This window comes from Bos mutus, chromosome 4 (assembly GCF_027580195.1).
Source record: "Bos mutus isolate GX-2022 chromosome 4, NWIPB_WYAK_1.1, whole genome shotgun sequence".
NCBI classification, from domain to species: Eukaryota; Metazoa; Chordata; class Mammalia; order Artiodactyla; family Bovidae; genus Bos; species Bos mutus.
Window position 1 is genome coordinate 94,050,650 of NC_091620.1, and position 16,953 is coordinate 94,067,602.

General features: G+C 39.2%; 1 protein-coding gene and 1 long non-coding RNA gene across 5 annotated transcripts in view; one reads left to right on the plus strand and one right to left on the minus strand.

Annotated features, from left to right (window-relative positions):
- Positions 1-15,272, plus strand: part of CRPPA (CDP-L-ribitol pyrophosphorylase A) — a 468,932-nt gene extending 453,660 nt beyond the window's left edge. For all 3 annotated transcript variants that reach the window (XM_070369767.1, XM_070369766.1, XM_070369769.1), the window contains one exon: positions 343-15,272. The gene's annotated coding sequence lies outside the window, so the exon portion shown is untranslated. The remainder of the gene's footprint in view (positions 1-342) is intronic.
- The window catches only part of LOC138987644 (uncharacterized), a 358,883-nt gene that overhangs the window by 22,600 nt on the left and 319,330 nt on the right, over positions 1-16,953 (minus strand). The window lies entirely within an intron of this gene.

The following is a 16,953-nucleotide window of genomic DNA, read 5'->3' on the forward strand; positions in this document are numbered from 1 at the left end:
ATGGATGGCGCTGAGGGATGGTGGCCATTCATTGTGTTTTCTTCGTGCTCTGGGTGTTTTACATGTCTGAAATAACAAACCTTATGATACTAGAGATCGAAGGACTTGAACATTTTCATTTGTAGGAGGTAAGCTTTGGTTTTATAAAAGCAGCTGCAAATTAGACTACTTGCTAACTGAAAAGAATGTCTGCAATATGTAGTCAGACAAAATAAGAAAAATATAGAAAGGCCAAAGTAGTAAAGTATACACTTCCTTTTACAAGAGCATTGAGTCATTGACTGAGCTGACATTCCTGCTGTTAACTCACTCATTTTCATAAAATTTGTTTTTCCATTTTAGGAAGAAGATAGATGTTTGTGTCATGCCAGCCCCAGTACCTAACCTACATCTTAATGGGAAGGACAGTGGAACAAATACTCTTCTTTCTCTTATTTGGTTTATTTTAAATTTATAGACTTTAAAACTATTTATCAACTAACTTCCTTCCTCCTTTCCTTCCTTCCTCTTTTTTCCCCAAATAATCTTAAATCTCCCGAGGGGAATACCAGTTTTCTCCTCACTGTTCATGTAGTACGCGCTCCGGGCAAATTCTTTATTTTTCACCCTAAACGTAGAGGCTGCGGATGCCATTTCTTAAAAATTCAAAACAACAAATAGTGGTAAATTCTGTAATTTCTTTCAAAAAATATTCTGCAAAATAAGTGCTTGACGTTATATTGGAACTAAAATGGTCAAATTAAGAGAAAGAAGGAAATGAGTATTTATTCAAGGATCTACTATGTGCCAGAAGTTTTCTGTACATGAATTCTTTTAATCCTCATCACAGCACTGGGTGAGAGCTGTTATTCTTTCCGATCTGTGTTTCAGCAACTGAAATTGAGACACTCAGTAGTTTGCACAGCATCCTGTAGCTACCAAATATGTATGACTCCAAATCCTACAGATTTAGGATGACTTTCCCATTTTCTTCTATACCAGTGTCCCCTCCCTTAATTTTGCAAATAAGACCCATGAAGTGCAAAGAGACCAGGGGGCTTAAACTGGTGACTGAGTTCGAAATGGATAATAGGTCCTCTGACTCAGTTCATCCCACTAAGTCACTGGGAATACAAAGATGAGGGGGGAAAACTCATGAAATTGACCCTAAAATTAAAATTCACATGAAAATATCTATAAGAAAATTTACCATGTTCATTTTTTTGAGGCATGGAATCTGTTAATATATTTCCTGTCTGTTACTGAGAAGAAAATCTCATGTGATTCCTCCTCATGTTTCTTTTTCTTCAGTGCCATGAGTTGATCAGGCCCCAGAGGTGACGACTGTTATTTTTAAGGAATTTTGTATCTGGATGCTGGCAACACAACTTTCTCGTCTCCATGGCACTGGGGCACAGGTCAGATTGTGCTGGGCCAAATTCCAAATATATAGCATGAATTTTCTATTTTCCAGCTATTAAGGCAAAGTGACCTCAGAAATTTGTGCAACTGTTCAAAGAATGAGCCTTATCTTATTCTTATTTCTCTCTCTACCCTTTTCCTCCAACTTCAGAATTGGAACACAGAAGCAACTCCTACTACAGTGATTATTTTTGCACATGTTACTCTCTTTTCTCCTACCAGAGTTACCTTAGAACAAGAACTCCACAGTTGCTAAACAGATAGAGTTTGTGCATGACTGTTACTGTATTTACAGATGAGAAGACAAGATTTGGTAGGTGAGAGATTGGGAGAAAGGATTGAAAAGAAAGGTTCAGGGTTAAGACTTCTTATACCCATTGCTTTGAAGAGTTGGTAAAGAAACAAAAACCACATAACAAAATCTGAGCATCTTTATCAGCCCCTGGCAACCTGCCCTAGATGTGTGCAGCAAGTGGTCTGGATATTCTCCACCCCAGGCCAGCTTGACTACTCGCTGTTCCTCAAATATACCTCATCCTTTCCCTTCTCTGAGCTTCTTAGTAAAAGGTTCCCTCTGATACAACTGTCTTCTATTCCTCCACTTCTACCAATCAAATTTCTACACATCCCTCAACATTGGGTGTAAATGCTGCCCACTCCATGCAGGCCTCTCATGAACTGAGGGTCAGGAATCCCTTTTGTAAGCGACTGTAGCAGCCAGAAATACAGATCTTTTGTAGCACTTACCACTTACTCTACTAAATTTGGAATACTTTTATATCATTGTATCTTTATAAGGTTAAGAATTGTTTCTATAATCCTCATTCCATTTTTTTTTTCGCCACTTGACTTCTAGGACCTCATGCTTTCTCAGTTTTCCTCCTCGCTCACTGGCCATTTCTTCTTGGTGTCTCATTCCCTCCCCCTCTTTGGGTTCTAGCTTATCAGTCTGGATTCTTCACTATTTAGTAAAGCTTCGTTTTGGTACTTGATCAATATCCACTCACTCCCAAGATGATTTTATGGAATTTTACAGCTTTAAATATCATCTCAATGCTGATGACTCCCAAATATGTGTGTCCAGCCTGGACCTTGACCTCAGCTCCCGATGGTTCTCCCCACCTACATGCTGAGTCATCTGCACTTTGCCTCCTCACTTGGCATCTCCTGTGAAATGTGTCTAAAACAGAAATCCCAATCCCTGCCCCCATTGCCATCCCTCAAAACTTGCTTTACCTCCTACCTTCTCTTCTGTAATAAATGGCAACTGACATTTTAGAATCACTGATTCATCTCTCTCTTAATTTATGCATACAATCTTTCAGTAAATTCTGCAAATCTCAAATATATATCCAGAATCTACTTCTAGGCATTTCATGTCTATGACCCTGACCCAAGCCATAATTGTCTCTCATCTGGTATACTCAGTGGCTTGCTGACTGATTTCTCTGTCTCTACATACACATACTACTGTGTGTGTGTGTATGCAACAGGGCAACTATACTGATTTAGGAATAATTAAAAGGTATTGCACAGCCAAAAAAAACCATAAACAAGATGAAAAGACAACCCTCAGAATGGGAGAAAATATTTGCTGACAAAGGATTGATCTCCAAAATATACAAATAGCTCCTGCAATTCAATATAAAAAAAAAACTCAGTCAAAAAATGGGCAGGAGACTTTTATATAGGCATTTCTCCAAAGAAGGCAAACAGATGGCCAACACCACATGAAAAGATGCTTAACATCACTATTAGAGAAATACAAATCAAAACTACAATGAGGTATCACCTCACAGTGGTCAGAATGGCCATCATCAAGAACATCTACAAACAACAAATGCTGGAAAAGATGTGGAGAAAAGGGAACCATCCTACAATGTTGACTGGAATGCAAATTGCTATAGCTACTATAAAGAAACAGTATGGAGGTTCCTCAAAAAACTAAAAACAGAACTACCATATGACTCCGCTATCCCACTACTGAGCATAGACCTGGAGAAAACCATAATTCAAAAAAAATGCATGCACCCCAGTGTTCACTGAAGCACTGCATACAATAGCCAGGACAAGGAAGAGACCTAAATGTCCATCAACACAGGAATGGATAAAGAAGATGTATTACATATATAATAGAATATCACTCAGCCTCTTTGTTCCAATAGGAACAAAATTAGCTGGGCCTAGAGACATGGATGGACCTAGAGAGTGTTATACGGAGCAAAGCAAATAAGAAGCCAGTCAGAAAGAGAAAAACAAATATGTATATTAATGCATATATATGGAATCTAGAAAAATGGTATAGATGATCTTACTTGCAAAGCAGAAATAGAGACACAGATGTGGAGAACGAATGTATGGATGCCAACGTGAAGGGGGCTGGTGGGAGGAATTGGGAGATTGGGATTGACATATGTGCAATACTGATAGTATGTATAAAATAGATAACTAATGAGAACCCACTGTAGAGCTCAGGGAACTCTACTCAGTGCTCTGTAGTGACCTAAAGGAGAAGGAAATAAAAAAAGAGGGGATATGTGTATAGATGATTTACTTTGCTGGAGAAGGCGATGGCACCCACTCCAGTCCTCTTGCCTGGAAAATCCCATGGACGGAGGAGCCTGGTGGGCTCCAGTCCATGGGGTCGCTAAGATTCGAGCACGACTGAGCGACTTCACTTTCACTTTTCACTTTCATGCATTGGAGAAGGAAATGGCAACCCACTCCAGTGTTCTTGCCTGGAGAATCCCAGGGACAGAGGAGCCTAGTGGGCTGCCGTCTATGGGGTCGCACAGAGTCGGACACAACTGAGGCGACTTAGCAGCAGCAGAAACTAACAACATTATAAAGCAACTATACTCCAATAAAAATTAATTGAAATAAGTAATTTTTTAAAAACTTAGATAATGCTTTCTCTTATTCAACCCCTCCAAAGGCTCCTATCTTGCTCGTGGTAAAAACAAAGCCTTTTCAATGGCTTTCAAGACCTACTATAATTTGGCTCCCTGTTACCTCTATGAACTCATCTATGCTTCTTCCCACTCCAGGTGTTCAGCTATGGCATCACTGGCCTCTTCTTCAAGTGTTCAGTGTTCCTCCACTTCAAGGCCCTTGTTGCTCCCTCTGTTGGGAAAGAAATTCCACAATGAACTATATTGTCTGCACCTTCATTTTCTTCCCAATCTTTCTTCACCTTTCCCCATTATAATCTTGTTTCCCCCAATACCAAATGCTCTGGTCATCCTATCTAATAGTCAGGCCACCCCCCAGCACACTCTATCTCGCTTCCTTCCCTGCTTGTTACTGGTGTTTGTCTCTGTATTTTTGCTTTGTTTTATTTTCATAACCCACCTTTCAGATGGTGCAAGAGGGCTCGGCCCAGAGTTAGTGCTCCATAAACATGTTCAGATTTGTTGAATTAATCCCACAGTGCCTTCTGCGCACAGTAGGTGCTCACTGTTTTTTAATCAACAACATGAATCTCCAAATTATATTTTACACCAGAAAGGAGTACACAGATTTTTTCCATTTCATGAATTTTTTCAGTTAACAAAAATTGAAAGTGGTTGTATATCAGAAACAGGTGTGTTTCATCTGTATATAGTAAAACACTAAGTTTCAAAGAGTGGAAAATTTTGGTCGTTCATAGCAGAAGGAACTGTTGAACCAACAACAGGTTCATTGAGCCAATAGCCATGTTAAAAGAATATAGACAGTGCCATATAACTAGCAAAATGCTCATTCAAATGCTTTAAGGGTGCCTTTGATCATGTTTAATTAAAGAAATTTTAAAATGTACTTTTCACTTAAAGTTATCTTGACACAACCACAACTTAGCATTGTTTTTTCAAGCATAAAAGCCAGAAAAAGATAAAACATGGTGGCCTTCTACTCTAAACCCCATAAATAATGTATACCCCACCCAAATAAAACAGTTAACAATAAGACGTTTCTGAGTGAAAGGAAGAGAATTTGTAAGAGCCATTCATACCGTAACAGATGTGCTGTCTTGCTTCAGCCTTATTTTATATTTTTCCTTTACCCTTTCCTCTCATTGACGACCCTGTGGCATAAAGTTTCATTTCAAAGATTTAAAATAGGACATGGAATCCTTAAGAGCAATTGCACAGAGCAATCTATCATGAATTTTGTGACTCTTATACAGCATGCCTAGTTTCCCTGGGACCAAGATATTTTTGCCCTCAAATTGGCCTGTACAACGTCATCCTCTTTGCCCAGAAATACTGATAGAATGGAAATAGATACCACTCACATTTAAAGAGTTACTCGATTCCAATCCAATTTAAAAAAAATTACTGCCAATTCTCAGGGTCACTGAGTTTAAGATCTAGAGATGGATATTCTCATCTTCACTTGTCAGAACACTGTTCTGCAAAAAGCTCTAGATACGATTTTGAGCTGCCTAAGCAATTTTCACCACCTTCACTGTAAGCATCCTGAGGATTTCCTGACAAAAGTATACTGTGCATGTATTTTTAAAAGCATTAGATTGGCAAAAATACCCTGGCTATTTGAGCACAGGCTCCTTTGTCTCTTTCCCTTAACCCTGCCAGACCTCCCTAAGATATATGCCAAAGAGAAGCCCCCATCCTCCTGTATTCATGATGAATGATTTGGGAACAGTCCAAACAGTAAAGGAGGGATTTAACATAGTTTTCTTGACTCTAGCCCCATTTATTTATGAGAAGGTTGTGAGGAGATTTGCAGGGAGAGTAAAATATTCCATAGTATGGCTTTTTATTCAGACCTGTGCTTAGGAATAATCATTGCTGTCACCGCTTTAATGTTCAAGGGGGAAAAGTACTTCTGTAACCCACATAGTACAAAAAAGAAAATAAAAAAGCAGTCATGGGAAAACCAGGAATTGTGCAGTCTGATAGTTTGATTCTTTCTAGCTTATTTTGTCATTATCCTCTGCTCTAAAACTTTACTTTTCTTTAAATTCCATCACACTTAATCCATTTCTGTTCTCTCTTCTCCAGTTCTGTGTGTGTCTGCGTGTGATAATAATAACCTCAGTACTTCATTATTCCTCAGAATACCTTCAAGAGTAAATGTCAAATAATTCGTCCATTTGGTAAATGATGAAACCAAAACACGGAAAAAAGTTCAATAACATTGATAGGGAAAGAAAGCTAATGGCAGGGAGAGCCCAAATGCAAACTTAGATGCATGCCCCTGACTTCAAAACCTTGTAGTTAATCACTATATCTCCTTGTCCCTTTTTGTAGAGGAAGAACCCGTACTGTTTGCTCGCTGCCACGGGGAAGGTCTGTGAGCAGGGCTCTCATATAGCAGGTTCATCATGTATCCCTGGCCAGCGCACTTCCATCATTGCTTTGCATGCTTGTTCTTCACTGTGAGAATATAGTCCTTTCTGGGTAAGGAAGTCATTCACTTCCATGTTAAATTATCATGGAGTGCTGGCTTAAACAGAATAGCAAGCAGAACATCAGAGCCTTGTTCACTGAGAGAGCTGTAGCCAATATTTTTGTTGGTTTTTTCATTTCAACTCTTAAGTTTTCGGGAGCAACACAAAGAAAAAAGGAAAACAGTGATGCCTAATTTTTTTTCTAATATTTTAATTATGGCAATTTCCAAATAGAGTTTGAAAGAGGTGTGCAGTGAATACCCATATATTTAGCATCCAGTTTCTATAATTCTGCTTTCTTTACTTTTCACCTCTCTACCTACTAATCTATATCATTACTCTGATGCATTTTAAAGTTAATTGCAGTCTCAGTGCTGTTCACCTCAAAACTATGAATATTATCAACCAGGGTTCAATATTGAATGACTTTTTTGTTCAACTTATAAGGCAAAATGCACATATCTTGTGTATCATTTGATGATTTTTGATGTGTTTCTACACCCATGTAACTAAAACCTCTTTCAAAGTATAGAATATTACTACGCCAAATCCAACATTACCCTCACCTCCTAGCCCTCTGCCCAGAGAGACAATTACTGTTCCAGTTTTTATATCATAATTTCAGGCATTTTAGTTTTCATGGTCATTCAAACGAACCACATGGTAATTACTCATAGTAACTACTCATCTTTTACTTAGCATTATATTTTGGAGATTTATCAATGGGGTTGTAGTGGTTTGTTCCTCAATTTCTGAATAATATCCCAGTGTATGGACATACCACAATTTGTTTATCCATCCTTCTGTTCAGTATTTTTGTACATTTTTTTTTTAATGTGACTGTTTTCTTTGCCTGGTTTTGAAAACTGAGCAATACTGAATACAAGTAAAATCACTGTGTCATGTAAGTAGTTGTTTGAAAACTCAGTCTTAAAAACCATCCAAATGGTATGGAGAATTCATAGATAAATCAGGTAAAGGACTATAAGGTGTAGCCTACAATTATAAAGAAGAAAATAAGATTTTTATTGCAGTTACTCCAGGCTGATGTGGGTCTATCCTATCAGCCACAGCACACAACAGAACAAATTAGCCTGAGACTTGTCAGGCTCTCTTCAGTTTTCTATTTGGCTCTCAGAAACTGTAAGATAATCATCCACCTTGGTTAGTGCCTCTCTGAACCTGCCCTTCAAACGCGCTACTCTTTCTCCACCATTCATTATCTCCTTGTAAATCTCAAGTAGCCATCTCGTTCGTCACCCTTTAGCTTATTTAACCATTCTATAATACATACGGCCAACTGCTAAACTTAACAGTGGAAGGTCACCTGGGGAAGGAGCAGTGGAGAGAGAAATTCATTCCCTTTATTGTCATAAAGTTGGAAAATTATGACCACATGCATGGACTGAGCCAAAAGAGCAGAAAATTCCCTTTGTCTCCTTATTATTCACCCATTGTGCTGTTTTAAGTTCCTTTAGTGGCCAAAGGGTGACAGAAGCAATATGTCAGGTTTTTGCTGTAAAATGTTATCTAAAGGCAAGAAGTAGACCTGTAGGACAGATAGAATTCTCCACCGAGCCATGGGATTTCTGATAAAATTCTATAACCAAATAAAAAATATCTGTGACAACATTTATGTGAGGCACTGGTGCCCTTCTTTGGCCGGTTTAGGTAATCACAGGTGCACATTCTTTGTCGTATTTGGAGATATATCCCAGTAGACGTTTGGGAATCTGTTTTGAATTTAAAATGGAAGTTCCAAGACAGATCTGGCAATTCTTTTCAAACTCTCTTTTTCAGAGAAAAATACACACTGTGGAAAAACACTGAAAAAAATACAGACTGTTGTTCAAAACTAGTGCAATACGTGTATGGATACACAAAAACATACTCTCTTGATTTTGATTAATTTTCTTGACACCTCTGGATATGCATTGGGCCTACCCATGCATTGAGAAATATGTAAATATATTCTGTGAATATGAAACAGGAGTTTAGCAATGAGTACAAATAGCAAACAGAGACTGAAAATCAGAGGAACTCAAATTCCAACTCAATATTGGACAAGTTACACTCTGATAAAATGGTTGTGATAGTATTTTAAATATGCAAATTCATTAACTGAGGAACATCAGCTAGTCGTGTTTCATAAAGAAATATTAAGGTGTTTTAATCAAAATTAATGGTAATCTTTCCTCATTGCTTTAATATGCCTGTTTCTCTGTCATTATACATTTAATTTTATCACCTAATCAATAACCTCAGATATGCAGATGACACCACCCTTATGGCAAGAGGAACTCAAAAGCCTCTTGATGAAAGTGAAAGAGGAGAGTAAAAAAGTTGGCTTAAAGCTCAACATTCAGTAAACTAAGATCATGGCATCTGGTCCCATCACTTCATGGGAAATAGATGGGGAAACAGTGGAAACAGTGTCAGACTTTATTTGGGGGGGCTCCAAAATCACTGCAGATGGTGATTGCAGCCATGAAATTAAAATACGCTTACTCCTTGGAAGGAAAGTTATGACTAACCTAGACAGCATATTGAAAAGCAGAGACATTACTTTGCCAACAAAGGTCTGTCTAGTCAAGGCTATGGTTTTTCCAATGGTCATGTATGGATATGAGAGTTGGACTGTGAAGAAAGCTGAGCGCTGAAGAATTGATGCTTTTGAACTGTGGTGTTGGAGAAGACTCTTGAGAGTCCCTTGGACTGCAAGGAGATCCAACCAGTCCATCCTAAAGGAGATCAGTCCCGGGTGTTCTTTGGAAGTAATGATGCTAAAGCTTAAACTCCAGTACTTTGGCCACCTCATGCGAAGAGTTGACTCATTGGAAAAGACCCTGATGCTGGGAGGGATTGGGGGCAGGAGGAGAAGGGGATGACAGAGGATGAGATGGCTGGATGGCATCACTGACTCGATGGACGTGAGTCTGCGTGAACTCCGGGATTTGGTGATGGACAGGGAGGCCTGGTGTGCTGCGATTCATGGGGTTGCAGAGTCGGACATGACTGAGCGACTGAACTGGAGGCAGGTAGTGAACTTGTGCTTTCTGAACTTATTTTTTTCCATTTCTGCAGGATAGGAAAAAGAACTTAGGAGCATTTCTGTATATTTTTTTCCTCAAAAAGAGGCCAGCACATGCCATATTGTAAATATTAGCCAAAATATATGTTCATGATAAAATTCAACAATCCTCATGGGAAGCCAGTTGTTTATTATTTCTCCTTGCTTCCACTTCCTTCCCATTTCCCTGTTGGGAATGAGTGCATCATAGAACTTACACTTGTTTGGGAGCATGACTGAGCTTACATGGTCTAAAGGGTGGCGTGCATGTATACAGGCAGCTTCCTGGTTCAGGGACTGTTCTTTAGAACTTTCCTGCACATGGCCTCAGCAGAGTTTCAGGTTTACAGCATGATAGTCACTCAGCCCTGGAAGGTGGGCCTGGGGTGGCTGGCATCCTGGTTCAGCAGCCTCTTGCCCTAAATGACACTGAAGTGATTCATAGATGAGGGAAGAAAAGCTATGACAAACATAGTGTATTAAAAAGCAGAGACATCACTTTACCAACAAAGACCCATATAGTCAAAGCTATGTAGTAGTCATCTATGGATGTGAAAGTTGGACCATAAAGAAGGCTGACCACCAAAGAATTGATGCTTTTGCTTTTGAACTGTGGTGCTGGAGAAGATTCTTGAGAGTCCCTTGGACTGCAAGGATATCAAACCAGTGAATCCTAAAGGAAATCAACCCTCAATATTCATTGGAAAAACTGATGCTGAACCTTTGATACTTTGAGCACCTGATTCAAGAGCCAACTCATTTGAAAGGGCCCTGATGCTGGGCTAGATTGAGGGCAAAAGAAGAGGGCAGCAGAGGATTAGATGGTTGGATAGCATCACTGACTCAATGGACATGAGCTTGGGCAAACTCCAGGAGACAGTGAGGCACAGTAGGGCCCGGTGTGCTGCAGTCCACGGGGTTGCAAAGAGTTGGACATGACTTAGTGACTGAACAACAAGATAGATGATGACACCCAAACACTGCATTGCAAGAAAGGCCAAGTGATAACCTTCAGCCATCTGACAATCTGAATCGTCTTTCACAACAACGACAAAAAACAATCCCAATGAAAAGTGGGCAGAAGACCTTAATAGACATTTCTTCAAAGAATAATACAGATGGCATATAGGCACATGAAAAGATGCTCAACGTCACTAATTATTAGAGAAATGCAAATCAAAACTACACTGAGGACCACCTCACAGTGGTCAGAATGGCCATCATTAAAAAGTCTACCAATAAATGCTGGAGAGGTTGTGGAGAAAAGGGAATCTTCTTCCACTGTCAGGAGGGCATGTAAGTTGGTGTAGTCATTATGGAAAAGAGTATTGAGGTTCCTTAGAAAATTAACAATAGAATTACCATATGATACAGCAATTCCACTCCTAGACATAAACCTGGACAAAACTATAATTCAGAAAGACACATGCACCCTTATGTTCATAGCAACACTATTCACAATAGCCAAAACATGGAGACAAATGTCCATACAGATAAAGAAGATATGGCACATATATACAATGGAGTACTAGTCAGCTGCTCAAAGAATGAAATAATGCCCATTTGTAGCAAGAGGGAGGCAACTAGAAATCATACTAAGTGAAGTAAGTTAGAGAAAGACAAATACCATATAACTTATATGTGGAATCTAAAATATAACACATGTGAATCTATGTACAAAACAGACTCATGTACATAGAGGACAGACTTGTAGTTGCCAAGCAGGGTGGTGTAGGAGAGGGAAGGATTGGGAATTTGGGGTTGGCAGATGAAAATTACTAGCCATAGAATGGATAAGAAACAAGGTCCTACTATATAGCATAGGGAACTATATTCAAACCATAATGGAAAGGGATATTAAAAAAGGAAAGTCTACATGTGTACAATTGAGTCACTTTGCTCTGCATCAGAGCAGAGCAAAGAGATTTGCATAGTAATTAGCTGTACTTCAAAACCTGTGGTGGATTCATTTTGATATTTGGCAAAACTAATACAAGTATGTAAAGTTTAAAAATAAAATTAGAAAAAAAAAATTGTAAATGCATTAAAAAAGTCTACAAATAAATGCTGGAGAGAGGGTGTAGAGAAAAGCGAACTCTCTTACATTGTTGCTGGGAATGTAAGTTGGTGCTGCCACTACGGAAAACAGTATGGAGGTTCCTTAAAAATCTAAGAATTACCACATGATCCAGCAAGCCAACTCCTGGGCACATATCCAGACAAAATTAAAGAGATACATGCACGCCTCAGAATGGGGAGGTGGGACAGATCAGGAGGTTGGGATCACATCTATGTATACACATAGATGTATACACATCTATACACATCTATGTATAAAACAGATAATAAGAACCCACTGTATAGCACAGGGAACTCTACTCATAGATGTATACACATCTATACACATCTTTGTATAAAACAGATAATAAGAACCTACTGTATAGCACAGGGAACTCTACTCAATGCTCTGTGGTGACCTAAATGGGAAGGAAATATAAAATAGTGGATATATATATATATATATATACACACACTCGTATAATTGATTCATTCTGCTGTATAGCAGAAACTAACACAACACTGCAAAGCAACTATACTGCAATAAAGAAATGTACCCCCCAAAAGGATATATGCACCCCTATTGTTCATAGCAGCACAATGTCCAACAGCCAAAGCATGGAACCAACCTCAATGTCCATTGAAAGATGAAAGGATAAAGATAAAAAAGATGAATGGATAAAGAAGATACACACACACACGCAATGGAATACTAGTCAGCTATCCAAAAAAATGAAATTATGACATTTGCAGCAACATGGATGCAATTCGACATTATCATACTAAATGAAATAAGTCAGAAAGATAAAGACAAATTGCCAGGAAAAATATCAATAACCTCAGATACACAGATGACATGACCCTTATGGAAGAAAGTGAAGAGGAACTAAAGAGCCTCTTGATGAAAGTGAAAGAGGAGAGTGAAAAAGTTGGCTTAAAACTCAATATTCAAAAAACTAAGATCATGGCATCCAGTCCCATCACTTCAGAGAGATTTTATTTTGGAGGGGGGGCTCCAAAATTACTGCAGATGGTAACTGCAGTCATAAAATTAAAAGATGCTCCTTGGAAAAAAAGTTATGACCAACCTAGACAGCATATTAAAAAGCAGAGACATTACTTTGCCAATAAAGGTCTGTCTAGTCAAAGCTATGGTTTTTCCAGTAGTCATGTATGGATCTGAGAGTTGGAACATAAAGTGGGCTGAGCACCAAAGAATTGATGCTTTTGAACTGTGGTGTTGGAGAAGACTCTTGAGAGTCCCTTGGACTGCAAGGAGACCAAACCAGTCAATCCTAAATGAAATCAACCCTGAATATTCATTAGAAGGCTGATTCTGAAGCTGAAACTCCAATACTTTGGCCACCTGATACGAAGAACTGACTCATTGGAAGAGACCCTGATGCTGACAAAGATTGAAGACAGGAGGAGAAGGGGACGACAGAGGATGAGGCGGCTGGATGGCATCACCATCTCGAAAGACTTGAGTTTGAACAAGCTCTGGGAGCTGGTGATGGACAGGGAAGCCTGGCATGCTGCAGTCCATGGGGTCGCAAAGAGACACGACTAAGCAACTTTCACACCAATTTTAAGGGTGTACTGTTGAGAGAGGCAGATCCTCTGTCTGGAGATTGGGGGTAGAGTATCGTTCACTGGGACACCTTAACCAGAAGGTTGGGCTACTGTGCCACAATGACAGGAAGCCTTTCACAACTTCTCTGGGGATTTGTCGGGTGCAGAGTCAGATTGCTTTAAATTCTGCGTTCCTCCACTGCCACCACCCTCATCCAAACCACCGTCATCTCACTTGGGCACCTCAATGTTGACCTAGCTGGTTTTGCTTCAGTGCTTTCTCGCAGATCATTTGTTCTTCCTAGAATAGCTAGTTATAACATGTTGCTCTTTTCCTCACTCTGACTCACAGCCTTACATCATCTGCCCTCATCATCATCTATTCTCCCCTGCTTGTTGTGGCCCAGCCACATTGTATTTCTTGCTCTTCGTCAACTACCCTTGGCCCTTCACATATTTTGGACCTGTATTATTATTCTTTGTGTCATATCTTTCCCATCTACCCTGCTCTTTACACATCTCGCTTTTTCATATTGACTCAATCCCAGCTTAAACAGCATTTCATCTATGAGCGTTTCCTGACCATTCTCCCTCAGGGAGCAGCCCTATTCAAATACCTTCTCAGGGACTTTCCTGGTCCAGTGGCTAAGACTCCATGCTCCCAGTACAAGAGGGCCCAGGTTCAATCCCTGGTCAGGAAACTAGATCCCACATTGCAACAACTAGATCCCACATGCTACAACTAAAGACTCTGAGTGCTGTAACTAAGACTCGACACAGCCAAATAAATAAATAAAAATAAATATTAAAGAATACCTTTCTTGGCCATCTGTTTATATTCTTTATAGAACTGTTGCAATTTGTATTCTTTGTTTATCTCAGTGTGGCCACTTACACGCATTTCCTATAAGAATGCTAGCTCTCATTTCACTGTATTTTCAACATTAGGGCAGGGAGTAACACTAATTGAATAATTATCACAAATAAAAAAAATTATCCTTACAAAAAAACTGCAGTGGGTTACATAAGAACTTAGATCCAAGAACCAATAAGGAAATAATTTTCAATTGTGACTCTGTCAGTTATTATCAAGTACAAAAATCCAAGTACAATATAACTGAAACTCTCTCCTTGGCAGCTGTCTGCTTCATCTGCTTCTTCCTCTTCACCTCCCAGGCACCAGGGTATTTTTGCATCAGCGCAAAAATCTCACTTGGCAACACTTGAGCCAAGTCTTTGCTATAATGTATCTGATAGTTCAAGGTTTTTTGTGTGTGTGTGTGTTCTTTTCCCTGGGCCTTTTTTATGTAGAATAAATATGTCCATTTAATCAGTACCCCTGATCTCCAGCAAAGAGGCTGGAGGAAAACAATCTGATTACAGTGGCATGCAAAGGACCGCCAGACTTCTCCATTAACGGGCATTTTATATTTTTCAAAAGAAACTTATTGATACAGATATTTTCCCTAATAAGAAAAATATTTGGAGGGGTAATTTTTCGTACCCCTGACTCCCACATGTCTGAGTTTTGGGCTAGAAGAAAAAGATTTAGGGACTTGACATCTTCCATCTGAAAGACTGCCAAGATCTGGCTTATGGCACACCAACTTACATTAGTCCCTAACGAAAGTATCATGTAAGAGTTCACTCCTCCTTTTATATTAGTCAGGCATACCTTACCTATCTTCCCTTTCATTAAGTATTGTATTGTTTAAGTGTGGTTTGTAAAATACATATACTATGTTAAATAATCCACTGACCAAAAGCAATATTGGATGTATATTAAAATTTTGTTCACATGGATTATACTTGTGCAACCTTGGCTTATTTGTATCAGAATTCCACTGGCAGTGTTTTGCTTTTGATCTGTGAGCTATTAGAAACCCTGTTGCTACAGATGAAAGGAGTTAGAAAGTTCTATATCATAATGCAGTGCGATCAGTAATTCACAGAGCAGGTAATTTGCAATGACTTGCCAAGCCTTTGATTGCACCGGGTTTATGGCTATTAGCAGTTTCCCCTTTCAAATTTGTATGGTTCCATACTTCCTTTTTGACCTCTTTTTCATCATTTATGGTCCAATTTGGTAGTGAAAAAACATAACTTCTTGCTTAGCGCACGGCTGTCATTCAAACCCCAGTGACTTACTGAGCACTTTGACATTTGTGATGATGAAAAAAACATTAAGCAGGTGTACAGAACACTAACCAGGTTCCTGCAACAATGCTTTATGGGATTCACAATGTACCTCTGGGCTATAAACTGATTCAGACTTGATTTTCTCTATCAATTCAATCTCAAGTGTTCAAACTCCTACTCAAAGGAGGAGGCACAGGTCTCACTAAAATTGAAGTTAAATAAAATTCCCAATAATAATGTTAATATAGGACCTCATAGGAACAATTGGAAGGGCAGTGATTGCCACTAAAATAATATTAAAGTTGGGCTCACATGTCTACTTTGAAGTTACGCAATTAGGAGTTCTACTTGATACTGGACTATATAAAATTTAAGCCCTATAAAATGTCTTTAGCAATGAAAACTTACAGTGAAATGGCATGCTTTAGCCCCTGAGCTGTCTGAATTGTATGTATACCATGTGAAGGAAACATCATGTTTTTCTGTGGAGGTTTTTCTTTGCACATTTAAAATTGGTCATCTGTTGTACAGGTGTGCAGCACATCCTGGTGTGGGTTAGTCTGCTCTCACGTGCAGTGTGTCTGGGAGACATGGAAACCTGCAAAGCTCAACACAGTCCAGGTCCCCAATTAGTGCGTTTGAGGAAGCAGTCCAAGTCAGAACCCTTGAGCACAGGGATTTTCCCAACTCAGAACTTGCTTAGATGTCTCAGAATCTATCATTCAGGCCCGGAACCCTTTCCAGTTTAAAATGTCACATACACGTACAGACTCACACATACCTAACGACAAAGGAAAGACGGTTGTCAAGATCATCCACTTGCTATCATCATTCCAGTAGGAAAAGAAACTATCCCAATAAAATGAAACAGATAGGCACTGCACTTTGACCCTCTGGATGTTTACCATATTCAGGAAATTATTTGAAAAATGCTAAACGTAGAATAGAAAATTTTGAGTAGTTTTACATATGGAAGCGGTGGCTTCTAACAGAGAGCACAAATATCTAAAGCATTTTCCATTTATATCTAAGGCAGAAATTTCTTGGAGGGGTAATTATAAGCAAATTGAGAAGATAAGGCTGTAGACTCATGCTTGCTTCTGGCTGATGAAGACTGTTCGCATAAAATAAAAGGATCTGAAGATCAAAGGCAGTAAGAACAACTGGTGCATGAACAGTGACTCTTATACAGAGCATTTTGCACAAAAGGCTGTGAGTGTCCTTTTCAGCCACAGCTGGGCATGTGGACAGCAGCAACATTAGTTGCTTCTCTGAATATCAAGTAGTCATAGCCATAGTATTCCATGCTTGCACAGCCAAA